The following is a 9828-nucleotide window of genomic DNA, read 5'->3' on the forward strand; positions in this document are numbered from 1 at the left end:
AAGCTGTTGGGGGAGCCACAGGGATACTATACTGAGGGCATGGATTTCCCATGAGCCTTTAATCCACTCTTCCGTGAGAGAGGCATCCTGCCTTCCGTGGAGGATCTCTATTCAGGAACAGCAGCAGCACTGGGCTTCTTCTGCAGTGACGCCATCCTCATCAATTCCCAGGCCCTGATTTAATCACTTCAGTATGTGGGATCCTCAGAGTGAGAAGCCAGAGGGAGCAGAGCCATTTCAAACAGCAGTACCACCAGGTCCTTGACAGCTTTGTCGTTTTTTGTCTGCCTCAGCCTTTTGCCAGAGGGTCTCCACAATGAGGTGGTCAAGACTGATCTCTAGGTTTTTGTTGCCCATCATGTAGCCCATTGTAGAGTTGTCTCGCAGTGCATGGGCCTTCGTGATCCATTCCATGTTGGCTGTCCAGCCATAGGTTCTTGTCACAATGCAGCAGGGGCAGACACAAGCCTATTGAAGATTGTCACTTTTTCAAACCTCCTTGTCCAAGATCTCCTTCATGTGCTTGCAGAGATTCTCAAACTTTGTCTTGCTCTCCTTCATTTTCTTCTTCTCTCCCTCATCCTCTGGTAGCTCCAGGCCCTCCTTTGTCACTGAGACCAGGCTCTTCCCATCATATTCCTTGAGCTGCTGCACTCAGTGCTCATCAATGGGCTCAGTCATGTACACCACCTCAAAGCCCTGTTTCCACACACACTCCACAAAGGCAGAACTGGCCACTTGCTCTTTGTCTCACCAGTGATATAGTAGATGGACTTCTGTGTCTCCTTCATGCAAGACACATACTCTGACAGGGAAGTCATCTCCTCTCCAGACTGAGAGGTCCGATAGCTAAGAAGCTCAGAGAGACAGCGACAGTTAGTGGAATGCTCATGGATTGCAAGCTTTAAATTCTTGGAGAACGCCTCATAAAATTTCTTGTAGTTCTCTCTGTCTTCAGCCAACTCAGAGAAGAGTTCGAGGCACATTGTCACAGTGTTTTTGCGGATGACTTTCAGGATCTTGTTCTGCTGGATAGCTGTCCATGATGAACACATGACAGACATACAATTTGATGTTGTTCTTCTTTTTGTTGTTCTCAAAAAGGTCATAGGGAACTTGCCATGGAATGCCCTGAATTCCAACTGCCCTTCTACAGAGACATGCTTGACTGTCAAGTGGTCTTTCCAATCATTGGTGAGGCTCTTATAGAACTCACCATATTCCTATTGTGTGATGTCATCTGGATTTCTGGTCCAGATAGGCTTCGTCTTATTCAGCTCTTCCTGGTCAATGTACTTCTCCTTGATCTTCTCTGTTTTGTTTTTCTTATCTTTGTTGTTGTCATCCTCCTCATTAGATCCCAAATCCTCAATCTTAGGCTTCCCCTCATCCTCCTTATCTTCCTCCTCTTTCTCACCTTTCTCTTCCTCATCTTTCTCTTCCTCTGCCACATCCTCACTGATCTCCTCTCATTCTTTCTCCAAGTAAAGGGTGATAGGATAGCCTATGAATGGTGAGTGTTTCTTCACCATTTCCTTGACCCTCCCCTCCTCTACTACTCTATCTGGTCTTCTTTGAGGTAAAGGATCACGTTGGTACCCCAGCCAATGGGCTCACCATGGCCAGCACCAATGGTGAAGGATCCACCAGCGGAAGACTCCCAGGCATACTGTTCATCATCATTGTGCTTTGTGACTATGACCGCTTTCTCTGCCACTAGATAGGCAGAGCACAATCCGACACCAAGCTGCCGAATCATGGAGATGTCTGCATCAGCCTGGAGAGCCTCCATGAACGCCAGACTTAGCAATGGTTCCCAAGTTATTTATGAGGTCAGCCTTGGTCATGCCAATGTCCAGGGCATCAGAAACATTAGGGACCAACTCCCAGGGGAAAATCTCCTTGTTTGAGTAGAAAGTATTGATGATGGGGGACATGAGCTGGGTAATTTCTGCCTGAAAGACAAAGGTCTCCACCTCTTCCTCTCCATGGTACACTTCCTCAGGCATCTTGACAAGAAAGCCAAGCAGTAGTACAGAGCAGGGTGGGCCTGGATCAAGCCCAACTATCACGGCAAGCCTAGGCTGCTCCGTGGTGACTCAAGAGCCTGAAACACTCTTTTTAATTTTTCTAAATTAACTTTATTTGATCAGTGTTTGCAACTACCTCTCCTATGAAAAAAGTTTTATATAATCAAGATTATCCTTAATTTTAATAATTTCAATTTTATCGTTTTCTATAACTGTGATAATATCTGACCAGACTAGAATAGAAGTAATTTCACCAACACCAACTGCCCAGTGAACGTTTCTGAATAGCTGACTGTTTGGTAGAAAAGGTATAGGAACATACTGTTCAAGGTTGTCAGTCATAATTGCTAAAGAGTATATTTTGGTTCATCAGTTTCTCTACCTTGAGCTGGGAAGAACAGAAGGAAATTGTCCATTCAGGCACACTGTGTGGACCCATGATGTGTGATACCTTAGGTATATTTAAAAAAAAAAGTCACTGCCCACAAGCACTTTCTTCTAACTTTAAGGTTTAATTAGCAGACAAAGTATTAGGTTTCACTGTGGATTTCAAATATAATTTGTTGCCCAACACCTCCTGCCCCTCCCCCTGACCTTCCACATCCAATGGCTTCTTACCTGCTTCTATGACACATGTATTCAATTACCTCCTCCCCTCACCTGGTTCCCTTTCTGGTTACATGATCTATAACTTCATATATATAAAGCTAGGACCAACACATGAGAGCAAATTATGCTGTATTTGTGTCTCTGAGTCTGGGTAACCTTCATAAGATATTTTTTCCAGATCCATCCATTTTCCTGTAAAGTTCATATTACCATTTATCTTCATGGTTGAATAAAATTTCATTGTGTATAAAATTACACTGTACACTTTTATTAACATTCATCTACTCGTGGACACCTGGGCTGATCCCACTTCCTAGATAGCATGAATAGAACAGTGATGAATGTAGATGTACAAGTATATCTATGGTTATACATAGCTACATATATATATATTCAGCTAGAAATATGCCCAAACTGTCTACAAGTACTTTATATTTCTTTCTTTGACTTCTATATATCTTCTAGTTTCAATCAATAGCACCAAGAGATTGTACTCGTGTTGCTAACACTGGTGCAAAACCAAAATAGCTTTTGCTAGAGGCTTTCACTAGGTCCTCAAATGACTCCTTTCCTCAAGCAAATTTTGAAGCAGTTGAGAAGTGAGACACAGGAAAGACAAGTGGAGGGAAGGAACAGAGAAACAGGCTCTTTCTACATTAGCCTAGACTCTAACCCTGGTCCCTGAGCAAGTCTCCACCTCACAGCCTTAACTTTTGGCGTTCTGTTTCCATGATCCCTGGTATCTAAGTTTGGCCTGCCTGGATTTGCTTTCATTCCTATCTTGACCCACACAACTATGAGTTCTGCAGGAGCAGAAGTCTGATTAAAAAAAAAAAAAAAAGCCTGATGAGGTGGCCCAGAGTTGTAACCCCAGCATTCCTGTGGCAAGATGGGAGACAGAGATAATTGTTCAGGGGTCACCTAACCTAGAGTATACTGACTGCATGGCATAACGGAATGAGACAACACACATTTCAAGAAAAGGAATGGAAAAGACTGACTTCCCAAAATTATCCTCTTGTCTACGCATATGCACCACAGTGTGCATTTAGCCACATTCATACATACTACATGCAGCAATGATAATGATGATAAGCATTTTCAAAATGTTTTAAAGAAGTCCACGCAAAACCATTGCTGTCCTATAGTGAGAATTCTGGAACTTGGCTTCTTTAAAAACACAGAAATATAAGGATGTGCTTTCATTTAAGTCCCAGGTACGGGATATGGGGCTGCTTCAATTAGCCACAGCAACTGATGATGATTTGCCTCGTGCTCTAGCAGAGGTGTAGCTCTGCCAGCTGCAGAGAGTTTCTGTGATTGTGTGGTGTTTGAAATTCTGGGAACTTATCAGAGGGTAGATAAATGCTAAAGCCCCAAAAGATGTGGTTGGTGGCTATCCAGAGGGGCTGGTGGTGGTTTGTTAGTAATCATGCTCAAAGAAGAAACGAGAAAGAAAGTAGATTCACAGGTCTCTACCTCTTTCTCTCTCTTTTTCCCCCTCTATCCTTCCTTCTCTTCTGTCTAGTGATAGGGGTGAAACCAGAGTTGTAAAGGGTGGGAAAAAGAAGAACCCACAAAGTAGAAAAGTCCAGATACACTGTTCAAAATGACCACCAGAAAGAGAATTGGTCTATATGTCATAAAGCATCACCCTATGCAGGATTCTTCATTCAGCTAACATATAAAGCCTCTGCAATAATATAGGACATTTCTCTGAAATAATGTTAGTAAGGAATGAAAAGCAAGCTGTAAAATTATACATTCAATGCAGTAGCAATGTTTAAAAATGTACACCCGGAAATAAAGCTTTGGCTAGAGCTTGGAAAACAAAGGCGATGATTGGGTTTGGTAACTGGGGTTCAACAAATACTTTTGTTCTTTAATGCTTAAATAATTAAAGAAGCCATGTTTGCTCTCTCTACTCAGTAATACCACATAGGCATAATAACTGAACCACTCCCATCACCTGCAGTAAGTAAGAATCACCCCACTCCAGAGCCTAGGGGTACTGGCATATCTCCAGCAGGGGTCTGACTCCAGACACCCCATGTCTGTCTGATCTGGACTCAAAACACAAGCCATGCTGTCGGCTCCATATGTCCTCGCTTTTATTTTTAAGTCTTTTAAGAGTCTAAGCCTGCTACATTTTAACAGGAATGTTTTTCCCTTAGAAACTTAGATGCCAAATAGAAACACCACTAAACACCATGGTCCCCAAAGATGTGGCATTCTTACAGAGACCTGTAGGAAAACCCAGGTCCTCGTATCATTTGGACAGATCCAGATAACGGTTGACAAAATTCACAGTTGTGGGATTCACAGTTCTTTCATTTGGGGAGGTTTTATAATGTCCTGTAGTCAGCTTTTAAGTAGGATTTTTAAACCCATAGAGTCCTCGAAGAAGTTGCTCAGTATAAGATACAACCAATGGCTACAGATCCAGGTCAAAACTTTTTTCCGTCTCAGAATTTAGACAAACCATTTATCACTGACACTCCATCTCTGTTTCGGTGGGTGTGCCCTCTAAAGGAGAGACAAAGGGTTCAGTGTCATTTTCTACAACCCTGAGTCCATCATTTCTCAGACGAGTGCCTGGGCCCCAGGTTTATAAAACATCAGAAAAAGGCCCAAGACAAAAACCAAGAATAACCTCCTGGACCATGCTGAAGATGAAGACAAGAGAGTCTGACAGCTGAAGAAAATGTGGGGATTCATCCTCAGGGGGATGAATGGGAACTGAAAAGGAAAAAAGCAAAAGCATGAGCAACTGTGGAGGGAGAACCTTAAACTCTTGGTTCGATGGGGACAGGCACAAATTTAGAAGAGCTGACAGATGCAGGCTATGTACTAGCAGTGTGCACAAAAGCACATGAGCCTTGTCCAAGGCTGCACTCTTCCTCCCTCGGGTCTCCCTTCGAGGTTACCCAGCTGAACTTGGCCTTGGGAAATGTTTTGTCCCCTTTGAAGCACGGTTTCTGCCAACCGTCAATCTTTTTTATATTGTCACATACAGTTGCCTGAGGCCCTGCTCCCTTCTGTGTTTGCTGTAGATCATTCGTTTCTATTTCTAAATAGAACCTAAGGAGCCCATATAATATTACTTGCATGCATGTCTTCAGGGTGCCCTTGGCACTGAACACTGGTTGGTGTGCTCGTCCCTGGGGAGGACCACCTCTCCTGCTCCCAGCTTTCCTCAGTTGCCTGTACTTCTTTGTGTAGCATTGAGGCCTCCTGACTTTTTCCCCATCCAGTTCAGCATGTTTGTTCATAAGCTATCCTTAAGTCTCTCATCATGACCTTAAACTCACTCTATAGCTCAGGCAGGCCTTGAACTCCTGCCCCACCCTCTATGTAGCTTGGAGTTGCAGGCCCAGCCTCCTGTTAGTCTCCAGTTTTGCTTCCACTACATGGCTAGGATCTCTATGAAAAGATACAGACATCGGCAGTTTCCAAGACTCTCCAGGCATGGTTCTACAACAGCTCCACACAATCACAACCATCATATAACCTCCTAGGAGGAAGCCAAGCTTCTGGGGAACCTAGCAACCATAGCTAATCATTGAAAGAAAGGGGAAAGTGTGGTAGTTAATGCCAACTTGACAGGATGTAGGATCACCTAGGAGATTAAACTTCTGGGCAGAACGTTGAAGGCGTTTCTAGATTGAGTAATTGGAGGTAAGAAGACACGCTTTTTGGGTAGCACCATTCCATGCTGGATCCCTGCCTGAATATAGTGAGAAAGCCAGTGATATGCCCACAACTCCACTTCTCCCTCTCTCCCTCTCTTTCCCTTTCTCTGTCTCTCTGTGCGTCTCTGTCTCTGCCTCTGTCTCTATCTATCTCTATCTTCTCCCTTCTCTGCTTCCTAATTGTGAATGCAATGGGTCCAGCTGCCCCACACTCCTGCTCCCATGCCCTCTCCACCATGACGGACTGTACCCTCAATCTGTGAACTAAAATAAACCCTTCTCACCTGTGACAGGGAAGGGAGGGACAGGCAGTGGACAGATGCACAGTGCTAAGACCACATGTTACTATGGCAGAGGACATCTGCTGGTGGCTCACACCCATCTCTAATCCACTCTCAGAGGCTCCAACATGCTTTCTGACCTCCTCAGACACCAGGCATGCAGGTGGTATACATATGTCCATTTAGGCTAAATGCTCACACAGATAAAATAAATAAGTAAACTTTATAAGATGTCTGCCTGCCTTTCAGGTTATATTGAAAAAAAATGTGAAAATAACTTAATTAACTTAATTCACAGTGAATCAAAACACCTTTGATGCCACTAAAAAAAAAATATTGCTAAAATGCTCTGAAATCTTGCAGAGAGAATTAATACAATGACTTTTGTTCTTTTTCCGGAGGCCAATATTTTTTGTTGTGTTTCTGATTTAAATTCAAACAAGCTATTTGCAGGCTATTCGAGTGAGTTGAAAGGGTGATATCCAATAAAGGAAATCATTTATTTATTTATTTATTTATTTATTTATTTATTTATTTATTTGCTAAGCATGTGCTGTACCACTGAGCATGTGCTATAACTGAGTGAGTTCCTCCCAGCCTGTGAGAGCCAAGTCTCCCCGGCATAGGGTTAATAAGAGTCAAGCGGGATCTTCTGCAGAGACTAAGTGCCCAGATTACATCAGACATAAAGAAGTATAGAGAGTCATGAAAATGTCCTGGTACATTAAAAGTAAGAGGTCTTAGAATTCACGGATCTAACAGTTTTGGATTGGTCACCTTTTCTCTTTCCAACAGATGAATATCAATATTTTAATAGTTCTTCAATGGAATAGTTTTATAGGAATATTGTGAAGCTCTGAAGAGCCAATAAAAGCTAGAGGATCACAGAGAAAAAATTATTCCCAGAATTTTACAGATTTAGGTTCATTTGAAAGGGAACCTATTGTCCTCCTGTGTGCACAGGGCTGAGAGATTATACAAGCATTCAGTGCTCCATCCAGGACAGTTCTGAGCAAGCTAAAATGACTAGCGAGCCCTCCTGACTTCTGACTTCGGAAACTACGAGCTGGTGCCTCATTCCAAATCCTTTTCCAAGTATCAGTTTCCTCCTCTCCAAAACAGAGGTGTAAGTGTAAGCATGGTTCCTAGGAAGCCCAAATTGGATCAGCCATCAGCTTTAATGACTAAAATGCCGAATAAGGAGACGAAGACCCACTGAACACTGTATTGGACCTTCTCCTTGTCAGAGAAGTCATTTGACAGACGTTTGTGTGATTTGGTGACGCTCTTTCCAATGTCACAAATCATCTCTGCGCATTTCAAAGGTTTCGGGATTCACTATGACTGTGAAGAACAACCTGTGAAATGTCACTCAGTTTTTAAGAGATATTTAAAAGATTTTATTTTTATCGCATTTGTTTATGCTAAGTGTTATTGTGTCTGCCACATATGTGTGGGTGCCCATGGAAGCCAAAGGAAGGTGCCAATGTCCCTGAGGAAGTTTCAGGTGGTAGTGAGTTGTCTGAAGTTGGTGCTTAGAATCAAACTCAGGACCTCTAGATAGAACAGAAAGTGCTCCTAACCACTGCACCATCTCTCCAGCCCCAAGTCTTGGTTTCATGTCAGTTCCAAAGGATTTTATTCTCCCTCCTTCTGAAACCTCATGTTCTCTGAGGACTCATCATGTCCCTGAAGGAAGCAGGCTAACACTGGGTCATTAGTGAGACTGGCTTTGATCACATAGCTGGCTCTAGGTTAATGCCAAGATCCAGGGAACACAGTGGACAAGGGCAGGACTCTGTGTGCCAAATGGCTCTGCCAGATGCATTTCTGAGTTGAGAGAATAAATAACCCTTCACATCGATATGAGGAGTGTTGAAAAGTGAATTAGAAAGAAACTAAGTGTAATGTGTCCAGAGTGCTGTTGTCTGGAATCAGGGGCCCTCCGGGACTGCAGGGATAGGGGGGTCAAAGATATAGGAGCAAGGCATTCGTGTGATCTATCTCTTGTGACAGCAATAACCTCCCCAGGTAGGCTCAGCATCAAAAGTGGAAGCAAAAAATAAATAAATAAATAATGCCAGTCTCGGGACAAAGATGTCACTGATGTTAATAGAGCTGTCATCTAGTTTTGGATCTGGGCAGAACCAGCCGGACAGAGCAGACAATTATCAGCACCAATAGGAGTTGAGCTCATGAAACCAGTTGCAACTCTGAGGGTTTTTTAAAATATTATTTTGAATTAAATGCAAATGTCATTGGTCATGCTCAGTTAGTTAATTGATAGAAAATAAAGCAGCATTTCTACTAAATGTTCACATATCTGTTCTGAAAAAAAAATAGATTCTCTGGTCAGAGACATTTTCCATGTATCTTATAAGACATTTCTTGGCTACCTCCTCTGTTTCCCTCCACCTTCACTCATCTTTAACCTGACAGGCAGGAAGATGATTCATGAGATATGGCCAATCTTTTAAAAATGTAACTTGGCAGTAGAGTTACAAATGGCCACCATAAGAAAGGGAAAGAGGGGGCTGACAGGATGGCTCAATGGGTTGTGTACCTCCCACCAACCCTGACAGCCTGAGTCAATCCCCACAGAACCTACATTATAGAAGGAATATAGCAACATCCACAAATTACCGTCTTTCACCCATACCCCTTGGTACTCAACCTGTGCACACATAAATAAACAAATGTTAGAAGAAAGCTTGCAGCTAAAGACACGAATAACCTTGAATTGTGAAGTCTTACGAACGTATTCCAGGAAGGAGAGGGGCGGGGCTTAGAGGCAGGGAAATCACAGGGAAAGGAGAGAAAAGAAGAGGGAAGACACAACACCCTAAGAATAATATTAAAAAATCTAATATTCTCAAATAGCCATGAAATGCCAAGCGTGCTAAGCGAGCAAACACACATTCTTGTATTGAAAGTAAACAGAATAGCAAGAATGCATTCTCGGGCTGTCTGGGCTACCGACATAATGTTAACAGATGACAGTGAGATAAGAAGGAATTCAATTTGGATTTTACATTGGTCTGTTTTGTCAGCAAGCACGATTTTTATTCTGAAATTTACAGAATAAATATTGATAGGTGCATAAAGTCTAATAAAGCAGCACCTGGCTTCTCTGAAGTGCTTTCCTTTCCTGGCAATACAAATATACCTTCTTGGGGTGGTTTGCTTAGGGAATAAGAATGTGTAGCATTTTGTGGG

The 9828-nt window shown here is 42.7% G+C and overlaps 1 pseudogene; it reads right to left on the reverse strand.

Moving 5' to 3' along the window:
* Window positions 1-204: 204 nt before the first annotated feature.
* Window positions 205-2009, reverse strand: LOC116914457 (annotated as a pseudogene).
* Window positions 2010-9828: the final 7819 nt, after the last annotated feature.

This window comes from Rattus rattus, chromosome 13 (assembly GCF_011064425.1).
Source record: "Rattus rattus isolate New Zealand chromosome 13, Rrattus_CSIRO_v1, whole genome shotgun sequence".
Taxonomy (NCBI): Eukaryota; Metazoa; Chordata; class Mammalia; order Rodentia; family Muridae; genus Rattus; species Rattus rattus.